Here is a 16,289-nt window from a genome sequence, read left to right on the forward strand (position 1 = left end):
GTATACATACCCAACAATATTAAACAGAAAAAATAAATATATTCAATAAAAATCTTTGTTTTAACGAATATACAACGTCGCGGCTCAGTAAATACGTCAGTCTAGCATAGGGAGAATCGGGAAAAACGGCGTTATTGTGAATCGGCGTAAACCGAGAGCTACCTGTAGTAGAAAATTGAACTTGTAATGAACTACTTATAGGGAATAAGTGAACTTTACAAATCACTTTGCAATAATATTTTATGTATTCTGTCAAAAATGACAGTAATCAACTCAGGGCCGGATTAACCCACTTTGGGGCCCTAGACATTTTCTTCTTACCGGGTCCCCTCCCTCTCTCACAAGAAGTAAAGCGCACAAAAAATATAAAACAATAAATAAAACAAAACTAAATAATGTGAAAAACTAAAACAAATCTTCAATTTTTATTAATAAAACATATTTAATACACAACAATAAATTTTAGTTTTTCTAGAAAAGTTTGAACAGTTTGTTTATAAATTTAAAANAAAAAGGTTAAATTAAAAAGTAAAACGGAGAAACCGTATTTAGGATACGACTATGTCTCGGAGACTCACTACTAAGCGGAATCACTTTGACGCTCAAGGCGGGTCTCGTTCTCATTCTCCAATCTTCTTTGGTATCGTTGCTTTTGGGCGCGATCGTTCAAACTTCGCCGCTACGACCACGAGGTCGCCCACGATGCATTTTCGATGAAATTAACCTGTCCAATTTCGAAATTTTTCTCCGTTGCGTGTCGGCCCGGGTTGAATTTTCGGTGGCTAACGAAAATTTCCCGTTTTTGAAAAAAATAATTGTGGCTATTGTATCGTCCGAAATTATTAATTTTTTATTTTGCACAAACAATATACAGTTTGACCCGATTATAAGGTCATCGGATGTAACGACAACCCTAATATAACGTCAAATTTTTATCGGTCTCACAATTTTACTATACTAGATAATAGCGAGATTGCGGCCGAAGTTTTCAACGCGAAAATTTTCGCGTTGAAAACTTCGGCCGCAATCTCGCTATTATCTAGTATAGTAAAATTGTGAGACCGATAAAAATTTGACGTTATATTAGGGTTGTCGTTACATCCGATGACCTTATAATCGGGTCAAACTGTATATTGTTTGTGCAAAATAAAAAATTAATAATTTCGGACGATACAATAGCCACAATTATTTTTTTCAAAAACGGGAAATTTTCGTTAGCCACCGAAAATTCAACCCGGGCCGACACGCAACGGAGAAAAATTTCGAAATTGGACAGGTTAATTTCATCGAAAATGCATCGTGGGCGACCTCGTGGTCGTAGCGGCGAAGTTTGAACGATCGCGCCCAAAAGCAACGATACCAAAGAAGATTGGAGAATGAGAACGAGACCCGCCTTGAGCGTCAAAGTGATTCCGCTTAGTAGTGAGTCTCCGAGACATAGTCGTATCCTAAATACGGTTTCTCCGTTTTACTTTTTAATTTAACCTTTTTGGTTAATATTTAAATAATATATTATTTTACCAGAGTTACCAGTATTATACAGTTGTCCAACAGAAAAGTAAACTATCTTATTTACAAATCTTTTCAAAAAGACAGTTTGACACGGTACCTAGACATTTGTCTTATTTGTCTATGCGATGATCCGGCCCTGAATCAACTAGTAATATAATAACAATAAAATACAAAATATAATGTTTTACAGTTATTTAAATATACGGTACATAATAAAGCAAAAGTATACTTTACAATTTAATCTTGAATGAATTGTAGAACGTTTAGATTAAGTAATTTATAATATTCGAATGTCGTGCTCTTATATTTAATTGTTCCTTAAATAAAATAACTTATTTAATAAATCTATTACAGTTTAGCAGTTTCTGTCATTGTCAATAATATAGTAGTAGTAGTAGTAGTAGTAGTAGTATAATAAACTAATAAACAGCTGAAAGACTTATTATTATTGACTTTTTTTAAATCACTTCTAGTGCAGAAACAAAGCATGCAATCAAAACTAATTTTAGTTTTATTATATTACGATAAAATAAGAAAACAAACGTCGTTATTCTTATCGTCATAAATGAAATTATTGCTAAGAATAATGTCTTATATTTCGCCGACCACCTGGCTCGGATTAGCTTCTTATAAAAAAAAAGTATATAGTAAAAAATCGAAGAATTGCCTCGGGTAAATGATTCTTTGCTATAGGTCTAAGCTTAAAGATGATTTGTTAAGAAATGATTGTCAAACAGAAGGCGTAAATTAATTGATGCCAACCAGTAATTTGTTCTTAAGATTTAAAACTCAAACTTTTTTATAGGTGAATAAAAAAGATTTACGAAGACCAGACAAAGAACTTATTAATTTATTTATTTCGAGGAGAAAAAACTAGTAGATTTAAGTTAAATGATCTTTATAAGAGACCTCAGGGGATACTGATTACGAAGTGAGAATGTTAAGTAATCTTTCACGGTTTCTTTTCTTTCCTTTTTATGAGTTAAAAATGTCATTTTGTAAATATATGATGTCAACAACAATAGAAAAAGTTTAAAATATTAATGACAAAATTGCATATATTGGATAAGACGAAGATACTAATCGATTACCGACTTTTAAAATTTATAATTTATATTAGTTTATATTTTAAGAAATAACTACAGATTAGTGTAAATTAAGAAAATAAATCAATTAATATAACGAAACCTATGAGATTATTAACTTATTTAATGTAATCATGTAATTAATACTCATCGAATGACGTAAGAACAGACCATATTGTGATTTTTGACAAAATTATGTTTTGTAAAATAACATACTGTTTATAAAATGAATGAGTTTTAAAAATACTTAGTTTTATGAGAATATATTGACAAGAAACTCCCCTATAGCAATCCGATTAGCTTCATACGCAGCTAATCGGATATCCTATGGAATTAAATTGTGTGATAATGAAGTTTGTTGCCAACACAAAAGCGATTGTTCCATTGAATTTAAGATAATCTGGACGCGTATAGAGTTTCATTAAAACATAATAAAGGAAATAATTTATTTTTTTATGAAAATAATTAAAATGTACGAACTCTTAATTTGTTTAATATATATTTCTATCTTTGGGAGAGCTCTTAGTTCATAGTTTATTGATTTCCTGTTAGGTTTATATAGTTTATTTTCTATATTATTGTCATAAAAACAAAACAATAAATTTTTTCCAGCATTCTTGTATGTATAAACTAGTAGTTCTCAACTGATATGCCGCAAATTTCTTATAGGAATGTTACCATACCGATCTTTTTCAGCATATTTCGCTAATTCTTATCGTGTTTTAGGAATTGTACGTTTTGAAATCATGAAAATATAATGATGAATTTGTTATATTTAATTTTGTCATTTTTATTTGGATACATTACATTAAAATACATAAGAATGCTGCACCCGATATTACATTAAAGATATAGTTTCGTAAGCAATAATAACTATTTAATTACCTACTCATTTCTGAAATTTTAACTTTAGAAATATTTATCAATATCATATCAATGTTAGTATTAATATCTTTCCTTAGTTTTCTATGGTATTTCCCAGAATAAGAATGGAGCCAATGTGCTGGATTGATAAGTTTGTACTGGGAGGGCGATCCGGGTTCGAATCTGGACGAGTCGATAAATCTCAGAAATTTTTTGGGAGGTGGTCCGTCTAGGATATGCTTGGCTCCGTTCCTGTCGCCTATTATGGGCCTGAAAAAAAGATTCTCCCAGTGCCCAAAGGGCGGAAAGAGTGAAAACATTTCTGCTAATATATTCTAGTCATTAGTATTTAGTACCGATATTATTTATTCAGGATAAAAGATATGTAAATTATATATGACTATTATTATCTCCTTTAAAAAATTGTGATCATAAGATAAAAGTATTTTTTAAAAAATTATTTCAATTCAGTGATTTTAGAAGAGACAGCTCTAGATGAAACAAGAAAATAAATTATAACTTGTGCATATGTTAATTAAGGAGGTCAGTTATAATGATAGCTTTAAAAACAACTAAAAGACGTAAAAATTATTACATTTTATATACATTTTTTTCTATATATAATAAATTAAATTACGTGAAGTCCAAATTACATAAGAAGATATCCGCAGGTAAAAACAGGAATGACTTTTCTGTATTCTTTCTTTGCATCTGATGGTGTCAATGATCTTATTTCCTTCAACTTGAAAAAAAAGAAAAAAATCAATCACCTATTGTTCCTTAATTGTCACATAGCGTCAAAACTAGCGCTTAAATGTCAGAAATGTTAATGCCGCTATACACGAAAATATTAAAAAATTGAAAATGTGATTAACTCTATTATCTGTTTGTAAATTATATTATACTAAAATAAATTTAATTTACAAAATTTAGTAGCTTAAATTTAAGTATTTTACGAATTTGGAACTTATACAACGAATATTCTTTAATTAACTGTTGCAGAAATCTTATTTAAAGAAAGCATGATTAAAATTAATGACCTTTTATATAATTTTCATAGTATATGTACTAAAAACAATATAAATTTATATGATTACTGGTTAAGTTAGATATAAACATAATAAGTTTAATGTTTTTATTAAATCACTTAGTATATTTTGAGATAAAATTCAAAATTTTAACCTGATAATTTCTCTCGAGAAAATTATTTTTATGTATGTCAATTAAAATTTCATGCGACACATTAAATTTTTATTTTTTTAAATAGATTTTAATGAAAATAAATTTGAAAAAAATTAACTAAATAATGATTCTTTATTAGCATTTTAATTAAGATTCAGAATTTTTTTTTCTCAAATAAATTTCAATATAATATTTATTTTAAAATAAACTGAGATATGTATTTTGTAATATAGTCCATTATTTGATTATTTAAAAAAACGCTTACAGAAAACTTTGCAAAAAGTAATATTTCTCCTAATAATCACACCAAATCTGTTTCTTTTTTAAACAGACATACTGAAGAAAACGCATTTAACTTCTTGATCAATTAATGTCTCAGGAAAAAACCTAGACAGATGAATCGGTTATTAAATTTTTTCTGTAGCCACTGTCATTTTCCTATCAACTTATACTTTTTTTTATTCTTTTATATAAGACATGCTTTCAAAGAAATTATGTTTTGAATGAAGACAAATCTAATTACGAACGTATCCTAATATCTTTTTTACTGTTATTACTTGTATATAAGTTGGAAAAAAATTAAGATATTCGTGTTCTTTTCTAAGATAAGTTCGTTTATTTTTAAATTTAATAATTTATTTTTTTATAATTAAATATTACAATTTATTATTTATATCAATATAAAGAGATGTTATTAAATATACTGTACATTTTGATTTTTTTTTTAATGTGATGATAATATTTGAACATAAAATAATATTTTTAAAAATGTATATTAATTTCTTGTAATTAATTAAGCAACTTGTCCTGTTAAGTAATTTATTTATATTTTATGATATATAAAATTAAAAGGTTATTAGATGTGAAAAAAGTCGGAATTATTCCGAAATTTGAATAATGATATTTAAGTGAATTTTATTTTATTGTAATTAAAATTAATTAATTGGAAATTTCTTCCTTTTTTTTTAAAGTATAAATAACAGAAATAATGCTACTATATATCATAATGTACGAAAAGAATTTGAATGTTATAAAATACTGTATTTAACTTGATGTTAAATAGGAACTTCTTAAGAAATTGGACTGAAAACGGACAAAAATGCCCGAAATTTATATCCCTGTTTGATAAGTTTCATCAACTATACAAATCAAAGGGAATAGGAAAAGAAAAAAATAATCATAAATACTGTATATTTACAAAATATCTTTGTTATAATTTTTATACAGGCCTAGTTTATGATGGGGGTACTTCTTCAGAAATTTCATCGAGAATTTTAATTAATCTTTACAATAGAAACTTTGTTCTAGAAACAAAATATAAGTTATTTAACTTTTAGATGTATCAAAATTTTGGCCTACGATTTATTTAAAGTCAATAAGTTTAATATAAAAATAAGTTTAATATGGAACTGTAACTGATAAAAAGTAAATTCAAAAGATGAAGCTTCAATCATCGGAAAATAATTGCTTGATTCACGAGAAATCTGTATTAATGCAAATTTTCTACAATTTTTCTGATCGCTTCGAAATTTCTATATGAAATCATTTTTCATATAGAATCCATATAATGTTTATTTATAATTTTCTGTTATTTTTCATATTTTTAATATTTTCTTTCATATCCAAATACATTCCCAAGTGTGGGCCTTTGATTAAGATGATGCAGAGTTACAATAATTCTAATAACCGATTTAAAAATGGCTTCATAATACGTCTTTACGAAGTCGCTAAAAATAAATATATAATTAAAATAAAATTATCGTAACGTTAATCAAATCGCATCTTTTATATAGAATTTTTAAAATTAAATTCTTATATAACTTCACTTTCAATTGATTTTATGAAATAACCTAAGCACTTGTAAAAACAAAAGTTAATTCAACATAATATATGAATTGCATACTCAAAATAGTTTTGAGAATAGTCGAAGGATGTGAGAAAATAACAGATAAATTTGAATATAAAAATAAGTTTTACAGTATTGNGAAATTTCTTCCTTTTTTTTTAAAGTATAAATAACAGAAATAATGCTACTATATATCATAATGTACGAAAAGAATTTGAATGTTATAAAATACTGTATTTAACTTGATGTTAAATAGGAACTTCTTAAGAAATTGGACTGAAAACGGACAAAAATGCCCGAAATTTATATCCCTGTTTGATAAGTTTCATCAACTATACAAATCAAAGGGAATAGGAAAAGAAAAAAATAATCATAAATACTGTATATTTACAAAATATCTTTGTTATAATTTTTATACAGGCCTAGTTTATGATGGGGGTACTTCTTCAGAAATTTCATCGAGAATTTTAATTAATCTTTACAATAGAAACTTTGTTCTAGAAACAAAATATAAGTTATTTAACTTTTAGATGTATCAAAATTTTGGCCTACGATTTATTTAAAGTCAATAAGTTTAATATAAAAATAAGTTTAATATGGAACTGTAACTGATAAAAAGTAAATTCAAAAGATGAAGCTTCAATCATCGGAAAATAATTGCTTGATTCACGAGAAATCTGTATTAATGCAAATTTTCTACAATTTTTCTGATCGCTTCGAAATTTCTATATGAAATCATTTTTCATATAGAATCCATATAATGTTTATTTATAATTTTCTGTTATTTTTCATATTTTTAATATTTTCTTTCATATCCAAATACATTCCCAAGTGTGGGCCTTTGATTAAGATGATGCAGAGTTACAATAATTCTAATAACCGATTTAAAAATGGCTTCATAATACGTCTTTACGAAGTCGCTAAAAATAAATATATAATTAAAATAAAATTATCGTAACGTTAATCAAATCGCATCTTTTATATAGAATTTTTAAAATTAAATTCTTATATAACTTCACTTTCAATTGATTTTATGAAATAACCTAAGCACTTGTAAAAACAAAAGTTAATTCAACATAATATATGAATTGCATATTCAAAATAGTTTTGAGAATAGTCGAAGGATGTGAGAAAATAACAGATAAATTTGAATATAAAAATAAGTTTTACAGTATTGAACGAAGTTCATTTTTATGACACACAGGGTGTGAACACTTACTTTGTTCAATGCCTCATATTTGCACAATCACATTCGAATAACATGTAATGTACAGTATAACATAACATTATCGACGGCTTTGTCATGAAATAAAGAATCGTTCCGTTCGTGTTTCATGCTCAGTTTCTTATTTTATACGGAAATATTCCACATAATAAGTGCCCAGTCCCGAGTGAATCACCCTGTGGGAGAGACTGGATGTTTTTTAATTGTTACATTCCTAATAAATTCATTGTAAATAAAAATTTATAAATTATTTTTTTTATTTTGCTATTTTATTATTTATTATTTTGTTAAAAATCGAATTATAATAAATTTTATATAAATTGTTTTAAAGCTGTATATTAAGTACAGTTTGAAGATTAATTAACATGGTTGAAAAATCACATTGTTTTAGAGCATTCATATAAAAAATACATTTAGTACGAGGTAACGTCATCCGATTTTTTAAAAACAGTTTTTAATTTAAAAATAAATTAAAATTTTAAATTTAATTTGCTTATTTTAATTTCACAGAAACAAAGAACTTAATTAAAAATTCACGTAATCTTCATTACAAAGCTAAATGTGTTACAAAGTTAAAAACACGAAAGAATAAATTTCTAATAAGAATGAACGATGAATACTATGAATTTCCGTAAAATTATGTTTTCATTATTCATTTGAACCATATTAAAATATATAAATTGTTAAAATTAAATAGTTTGAACCTCACCGTCGTTTAATAGAAACACTTTCGTTTAACGCTCCTTCAAAATAAAAATAAAATTGCTTAACCTATCCCGTTTAGATAAAACAAATTTACATTTTTCAACGCATTAATTTATTACCTAATTTAATTATTTGCACATCATATTAATATATATATATATATATATAAACTAGAAAAATATTAAATCCTTATCCCATATGAGACATTAAATATCGTAGGTAATTGCTATTTTAAATGTATTTTAACATTGTATAATCAACTTAACTGTTTATTCCTGTCAAATTTGACCTCGCAGTTTAAAAACACTAGAATATAAAATCTCACTATTTTGAAATATAAATGTAATATTCATACAAAAATATCAAGTTGTCAATAAATCGGCGTACAGTATATATATAAGATTAAAATATATCCGTATAATAATTTATGACGAGTGACATCTTTTAAAAGAAGTAAAATCATATAACATTACAAAATGTATTTTTAAGGAATGAAATTTTAAATAGTTGTTTATCCAAAATGACAAATGAATGATTCTTTTACAAAAATATCAAGTTAATGATTATTTTATAACAGTTAATACAATATTGTTGTATTAACTGTTATAACTGTAATAAATTACTATAGTGTAAAGTTCTGCAGAACTTATTTTAATTAAATTTTTATACCATTCACTATCTGTTTTGATATTTCAAAAAAAATTTTAACATTAGAAAAACAAAAGGTACAAAACCAATCGTATAAAGGAATTACATATATAATCAAACATTTTTGGGCCCAAAGCATTCGACTATCCAGATCGAAGACGAACTTCCTCGAATGCGAGTTCGTCAAGATAACTCTTCCTTCTTTAATAATCGGTAGAATCATTTATTACGCCACATCTATCAGAACAAAGACAATTCTTCTCCTTTCGTTCGACAGACCGACGTTCCAGAGAGTCCGTTCACCGGCTCCAATAAAAACGTATCCTCCGGACCAAGAACTTATTCGAAATCCAAAAGACTATTTGCCAGAAAGAATTTTTATATTATTAGAATAAGCCATTTCTTTTTGTAGCCTACTTACATGCAAACAATACGCTAATTCTAAAAGTAGAATTATTGTAGCTTTTTTCCTTAAATATTGGTATTATATACAAAGTATCTTTTAAAAAGAGAAAACAGTTTTAGATTACACTTCAATTTTTTACTTTAATAATTTGCATTAGCTTTTGCAAATTATTCAGCACTACGGGAAGGAAATTTCGAAGGGTCGCACCACATCCGGCCAAAAATCATTTCGAAAGTCACAGTTGTTTTCGACATTTCACCGGCATAGAGACAACCGTCACCGCACGGAGCACCAAAAAGGCCCGGCCGAGAAAAAAATCTTTCCCCGTTCCACCGGTATTTGTCGAATAACACTTCGTATTCAAGCATTAAAATAGCCTTAGACGGTTCTAAAACATTTAAAGTTTGTCAAAATCTGCCACTTTATTTCTTTTTATTTAAGCCATTCGAAAGATCTGCGCTCTCTCCGACAACCGTAATGGGCCGTCAACGGCCGGCCCGCGACCACAGCACGATCCGGAGGAGCGGAGGCGGCCAGCTCTCCGCTCCTCTGGAGTCCAAAGGATGGATCCCGTCCCGAGTCCTCGACGGAACGGAGGAGGGCTTCCTCTTCCAAGAGCGCGGCGACGGCGGAGAAACGGACCAGTCCGAATCGGGAACGGCGGGAGAATACAAACGGAAACGGTGGAAAATAAAATCTTTTCTCGCGACCCGTTAGAGGACGTTCTTTAAAATCCGGGTCGATTCCCTCGTCTACGTAAACTGTTCGGGGCAATTCCCGAACGAATGCGGAGCAAATAGGTTGGGTCGACGAAAGATTTTCCGCCAACGAGGCGGAGGCGGAAACGGAGAGCGAAGAACACGTACAGACGGAAAGCATCGGGACGTTTAGAGTCTTTGGGAATGGTTAAAGAGCGAGGTAAAGGTTAGCCCGAGGTCGTTCGATAACCGTAACCGAACTGGAAAATCTAGAACGCGGTTGCGTCGAGCGATGGAACGGTTCGTCGAAGCCGGGACGGAGATTCGTCCAACGGACCGCTCTCCGCCCGGAAACAGAGACCGGCGGCCAAGGACGTCGAAAAGGACGAGAAGCCCGATTCCATCCGCTCGCCACCTTTCGAAATCCTTTTCCAGAAACCGTTTAACTTACTTTTCTGTCNTGAATAAATTTCAACAAAATAAAAAAAATATATAAATATATATTTTTTTTCATTAAACAATATTTTCTTGAACGTATAATAAATGATCTTTATGTTAATGATTAGAATTTGATAAACTTGACTCATTAATCAAATATTAATGTTGTAAAAAATATACGATGATCATTAGTGAGTTCTCAACGCTTCCTTTTAAAATGTACTGTACTTATTAAGCATGTTGTAAGGATTTTTAATGCGAAAATAACATTAAATTAGATTTTAAATGAATAAAAATTAACATTTTTTTTTTCTTTTTGATAACTCGTAAGATGCCTTAAAACTTTTTAAATAAATAAAATATCGTGTATTAATTTTATAATGTTTGTAAAATTTAAATGATGGGAATATTCGCCATGTTATTGTAGATTAATTTAATTTCTTTAAATGTAGAAAATAGAAAAAAAATTAATGGTTATTTTCTTCTAACTTTATTATTTTCGAAGATTAGAAGCTAACTTTTTTAAACTAAACATTAACCTGTTTTATCTATTAACCATATTTTATTCATGATCTATTTTTTTTCCTATTAAATAGATATAATAATAATAATAATTAATTACTTATTTAACAACTAGTAAATTTGACAATTTGATTATTTACGAGTTTTCTTTTTTTGTAAGTTTTCAATTTTAGCTTCAGAAATATTTCATTCATTTTAATTATGAGCAAAGTCAACTATGCTTAATAGCGTTTACATTACTTTCAATTAAGGTATTTGATATTTTAGTAAAAGTGTTGAAATATTTTAATTATGATATAACAGAAGTGACTTTATTTTATTAATTAAACTTTTATTTTATAATTACTAAAAATATAAATAGGCCTATATCAGATATAAATTATTATTTAGAAAACTTGTAATACCCTGTAATATCTAATTTATAAAATCAAACCTCTGAACGATGGCCATTGACGGGAACTTTACAGGCATAAACATTTATTTATTTTAAATTAATTTAATTTACGTAGTTGCATTTCTTTTCGTCTCTTTTCATATTTATCTTTTTAAATCTGTATAGCCCTACAACTAGCTTTTAAATAAATATCATTGTGAAAAATTAATATTTAATGCTATCATATATTCTATGTCAAGAGAATCATTTTAAGTGTGCGCGCTAAAATTGCCAAATCTATGATGCAAAATTTATCACGTGCTAATCGAAATATTTCGAGAGTACTGTACTGTACATTATTATTTAATATTTTTAAGTATCGAGAGAATCTTTTTCAAATAATCAAAAATTCATATACATAACACTTTAGAAACCCGATAAATTATTTACGAAGCAAGAAAAATATATAAAAAGATTTTAGATATTTATTTTTTTAAGGTGAGCCCTGGGTTGCGTGCCGGAAAAAAGTCGTTGGCGTGCCACGTTTGACACGCGTGCCAAGGGTTGCCCACCCCTCTTCTATATCATATTTTAAAACATTGTAATAAAAAAAAAATCAATTTTCTTCAGCTTGTAATTTTTTGAGTAGGTTATCTGAATTAATTTAAATATAACATATTGTAAATAATCAGAAAAACACGACGAATATTATCTTAAATTCTGTCTTAAAATCTCTTAACTGACAATTATTCAATTTTATTTGAATAAGTTAATGGTTTCAAAATAAAAGTTTTTCTTTCTTTTTTTTCTTTTTTTTAAAAAAAATCTCCAGAAATAATGAATATAATCCTTATAAAACATTTTAAATATAATCATTGTAAATCATTTAAATTAATAGTCATGTAATTATACAATTAATGAATTAATTAACAGAGATACGATCTGATGAAATGATTATAATTAATGACTTGATATAACTGAATATAAATAACTCATTCATATTTAAAAAAAAATAGATAAAAATACATCCCAATTACATTTAAAGAATGTCTTTCACCTCTTCAATAATAAAAATATTAAATAATTTCGCACTTCTTTCTTATCCAACAGTTATTAAACTTTTTATGAAACAATTAGTAATTCTAGAAATTAATTTATTGTTCATTTATTACCATAATTTATTTTTAAAAATAACAGATATCAGATACCCATCTACACATTTCCATTAGTGAATATCAGAAGTTTTGAACTAATATTTCAAATAAAAATACATTTTTAGGACGGAACTGTTAATAAGGCAAATACTGCCAATAAATTAATTAAATGTAAATTAATAATAACTTATTACCAATGATGTACAGTACATCATTTTTTAAAAATTTACCATTTATCAAAATAGTATTTAAAATGACACATCTGAATGCTTATTCTTGTAGTGTCTTTTTAGTCTACACAAATAACCAAATTTCTGAGGACAAAGATGACAAGCATATGGAAGTGCTCCTTCATGAATTTTCATATGTGGATAAAGACTTGTAATTCTTTTAAATGACCTACCACAGATTCTACATTGAAACTGTTCTTTAACAGTGCGATGGGTATTTAAGTGCCAATTCAGTGTCTGTCTTGTAGCAAATACTTTCCTGCATACAGGACACTGAGTTCTTCTTTGCTTTTGTGTTGTATTTTCAAATATTGTCTCTGGAAAATAAAAAGTAATTTTAAAGTTAATTTTTTTTAAAAATATAACTTAATTTTTCAAAACAATTAGAAAATTTCTAAAATTATCCAAACTGGACATTATTTATNATTGATGTTCGCGCCATCTGTGATCATAGATTTTAACTGGAAATTTTAAAAAGTTGATATTTTTTCGTAAATAATAAAGCTTGTTTTCAACATTACTAGATAATATTTTAGAAACAGAAACCAGGAAAGTAACGTGATATTGTTTTCTGTAGTAAAATTTCAGATTGAGCGGAAAAAAGTTGAAAATATTTCTACTTTTCCGTTACGTTATACGTTTCGTTTTTATATTATACTAATTAAAAGGTAATATTTCTAATTATTAGCAACATTATTCCACAACTTAAGATTTTAAAATTAAATGCCAAAAGAAAAAAATTTAAAAAAAATTCGTTTACGACCGTTTTTTAATTTTGCCAAAATATACAAGATATATAGGTTTATCGTCATCCATATTTGCTGGTTATTATTTCTATTATTGACCGTAAAAGTTCGTTGAGAAATTCTTTGTTCAATTTCTGATGAAGTGGATTTAGGCCTAAACTCTATGTTATTTGAAAAATTCAACTGAAACTGACGCGACTTTTTTTTTTTGATAGAATCTCACCTGAAAGCAAAGTTAAAAATAGCTTTTCCGGTTGTGATTTCACTAATTAGAAAGTCTTTTGTAAGTGATGTCAGATCATCGGCAAACTGGAAATGTTAGGCTCTCCACATTTGCTTGTCATCTCTTCTTGTGTTAACAATTAACAGAGTAAGCGGATACGAACATCAAAGCCACGAAAGCATCCTCCATTTTGGAAAAATTAGCTTCGAAAAGTGTCGCAATTTTCAGGTAGTGCAGAAATTATTTAAACAGAAACAAACCTGAAACTTAATCTGTTTATATTTCAGTTTTCGTTATCAGTTTTTGTTTTAGGTAATAGAGTCTAGGTCAAAGAGCAAAACCAATAATAACAGAAACAGATTTTTTTTTATGGTTCTCTTTCTGGTGTCTCGTTCTGTTCCAAGTGATGTGGAAACGAAGCATAATCTGTGAAGAGAATAATAAAATTATAAATAAATTTGAATCTTAAGTAAAACGAATATTCTTCTGTTTGACGAATTTATTAATCAGTTTCTTAATAATCCTTTGGTGTTTAATTTTGCTAAAGAAGATACAAGGTTGATTACTTACTCAAGAATTTATCTTCTTGTACAGACAACAATAAAATAATTCTTACAAACTACTGGATAACTAATTTATATCGATTAAAGTATTCAATATACAGTATTATGTTACAAATATTATAGATCTCTACTATAAAGTAATTTATTCGTAATGCTAATATAGGTGTATATTTTAATAAAATCTCTTTTGTAAATTGACATTAGATAGTTTTTTTTTAATATAAATTATGAGTCATTAATCATTAATGAGTTTTTAATGTAAAGTTTTTATTATATTTTAAATTGTTAGTTTTCGATTTAATAATAGGTTCAGTGATTACAGTTAATTCTATAGTAAATTTTTTTCCATATAAAAAGAGTTATATATAGATTAAATATACAATAATGAAGGTTTTTAAAATGCCTGACCATGCACGACTTTAATTACTCGACATGTAATAATTACCCCGGAGTGTATGAAGTGAACTTGAAAATTTGTTTCACTGAAAGATCCTCATCGGGTGACCTCTGTTTTGAAGCAAAACAACAGATACCGATCAAAGAGAATTTTAAATGTAGCTTTGATAATGAATAAAATGTTTTTGTCGTCTAATTCTGGTCCTTAAAATTGCATTTGATATTGTTGCCTTATCGTGCGACGGATATAATTGCTTTCGAAGTTGTTTATTAATAACAATTTTTAAATAAGAAAACACTTAAAACTGTTTTTTTTTTTATTTGAAAAACGTTATTCGTTGCTCTTTTTTTAAAAGTTATCCATGCCACGCAATGCAGTTATTAGATATGAATAATGAATAATAATTATAGGCTACAAGTAATTCAAATAAATGGAGACCGTTACCAATGTGTTGAAACATTAAATTGCTTCCACCAGCTCTGTAACATGTAATATTTAAGTTTTGAAATATCTCTTTTGACATCTGTCTATAGTTGGAATTAGAGACTTTTAACTTATTAATTTTGTAGAAAAAAATAACGAAATTTTTTGTAATTAATTTCAATAAATGTTTTTAAATTGATTATAAAAATTCGTTATATGTGTGTTTATTCTCCTAATCAGTTGCTAATGTTATTTAATAATATATAATCATAAGAATTAGTAAATTACTATGACTACCGTCACGACCAAACACTAAAAAATGCTTTTCTGAAAGTTTTAATGGGTCTGGATCAATGTATTATTAATTTAATGACTAAGATGTTATCAATTTAACGTTTTATAAAAAATCCGTATCGAATAAGTTTTATTCAATAACATTAGTAGTTAGTCTATGTTATTTAATTCTAGTTAATTTGCCTATGTTACAACAATTTTTTGTTTTCTTAAGTTATTTTATTTTTTTAGTTTATTGGTTACGAATTAATATAAAATAACTTTTAAAAAATTCAAACTAATTAATAAAACAAAAAAGCGATCTAATGAAAAACTATTCATAAAAACATAAATTATAAGTAATAACTAGAACTAGATCATCTTGACACTGAAAATAATTTAAATAGCTATAAAAATCACAGAAGTTATAAATTATACGCGTGATAACATAACTCAAATTGAAAATTCATGAGCATTATTTTTGTTTTTTTTTTCTATTTTTAAAAATAAAGATATTAATGGTTGGCTGCAGCTTAATTTTTCTATTTATAGAAAAAAAAATTAATTACAGAAAGATTTATCTTTAAATTTTTAATTGTGAAGTTTTAAAATCACTTTGATTTAATTTTTATTCTTAATTTTAATTTAGATAAAAAATGAATCAAAAATACATCATAAAATTGAAACGTAGAACGAATTATAAATAATTGATAGCTTAAATTAAACGAGCGGGTGGATCCGAAATATTCTAAATCCCTGCGACTTAAAATGTCGTA

General features: G+C 27.1%; 1 protein-coding gene across 1 annotated transcript in view; it reads left to right on the forward strand.

Moving 5' to 3' along the window:
* LOC111618003 (protein Wnt-7b-like) overlaps positions 1-16,289 on the forward strand; it is a 98,623-nt gene that overhangs the window by 65,466 nt on the left and 16,868 nt on the right. The gene's annotated exons all lie outside the window — the stretch shown is intronic.

Source organism: Centruroides sculpturatus, unplaced genomic scaffold (genome assembly GCF_000671375.1).
Source record: "Centruroides sculpturatus isolate CEXI.00-Female unplaced genomic scaffold, Cexi_2.0 scaffold36, whole genome shotgun sequence".
Classification (NCBI taxonomy): domain Eukaryota; kingdom Metazoa; phylum Arthropoda; class Arachnida; order Scorpiones; family Buthidae; genus Centruroides; species Centruroides sculpturatus.